At 39.6% G+C, this 1116-nt stretch overlaps 1 non-coding gene across 1 annotated transcript; it reads left to right on the top strand.

Annotated features, from left to right (window-relative positions):
• Window positions 1–309: 309 nt before the first annotated feature.
• On the top strand, window positions 310–426 carry LOC145110049 (U5 spliceosomal RNA). The gene has a single exon (XR_013709436.1). It is a non-coding gene; the product is annotated as a U5 spliceosomal RNA (small nuclear RNA).
• The last annotated feature ends 690 nt before the right edge of the window (window positions 427–1116 follow it).

The raw sequence follows: 1116 nt of genomic DNA, 5'->3' as shown, positions 1-1116 counted from the left end.
GGTACTTGATTTTGAAGCCCATTGTAGACCACTACCACTTTCCACTCTGGTATCTCCGGTTGTTGTAGTAAGCCTGCGAGCTTTTGCTCTGAAGTTTATGATAAGACCCATACTTGGCTCATCCACCATCACATCGTGTATACGAGTCGTATATAATTTAGATTGAAAAACGTTCAAATGGGTGGCTCTGACCCAAGTCCACAACCAGACAAGGAACAGGAGATAGGGTGGAATCACACATTCTAAATCTTGTTGAGTCTAAATTATATACCACTCTTACGTATACACTTAGCAGCGATAGATTACTCTAATGAGTTCAGTGAACACAAAGCGAACTATTCTTTCGCCTTTTACTAAAGAATACCATGTGTTCGCTGCATTAAGTGGCACACGCCTATTTTCGGAGAGTCCCTTTCAATAGGTCTTTATTCCCTATTCTTGAACTTGACTTGTGGTACAAGTGGTATTCCTCGGAGATCTATTGGGTATACTTCGGGTGGTTACTGACTTCTGAGACTTCTCTGGTGTTTTTTGCTTCAAGGCTATTGACTACGGGGTAGGCTAAAAAGGCGTGGTATCCCTCGCATGGGTACTTCTGAAGTTTTGAAGTGAGAGATGATATAAGGGTTTACGTTATGGATTGCAAGAATTTCATCTGACGGCTGATTAAGGAAAAGTTCTTTTACTCAGCATAAGAATTTTACACGGCAAGGACCAAGCCAAACCATATCGGATGATGATGTCGGAACTTCTTGACAAAATAGATATTAAGTCGATCTGGAAGAAATGATTACTAGGACGATTAATTATACTATGTACATAAGTTTTCAGCTCTTTCGGTTTTATTCTATTACTATTGCTGCGAACTCCTTTTTGATTCGAAATTGGCTAGTATTAACAATACAAGGGTTCTAATAATTTGAAGTTATGAACTTTCACGAAACCATCCCTACTAGGTCTCTCTATAATCGCTTGGTGTACACAAGTCATGCATAATTAAGATTGGCTAGACAGTTGACTGAGCGACCCTGTCCTAAACCCACAACAAAACAAGGAACAGGAAATGAGGCGGGACCACTCACTCTAAATCTACAAATCTTAATTATAAATGACTCT

The sequence above is a fragment of the Lactuca virosa genome, chromosome 4 (assembly GCF_052849685.1).
Source record: "Lactuca virosa cultivar CGN04683 chromosome 4, Lactuca_virosa_CGN04683_v6, whole genome shotgun sequence".
In the NCBI taxonomy this organism is placed as follows: domain Eukaryota; kingdom Viridiplantae; phylum Streptophyta; class Magnoliopsida; order Asterales; family Asteraceae; genus Lactuca; species Lactuca virosa.
This window is presented reverse-complemented; position numbering and strand designations above follow the sequence as displayed.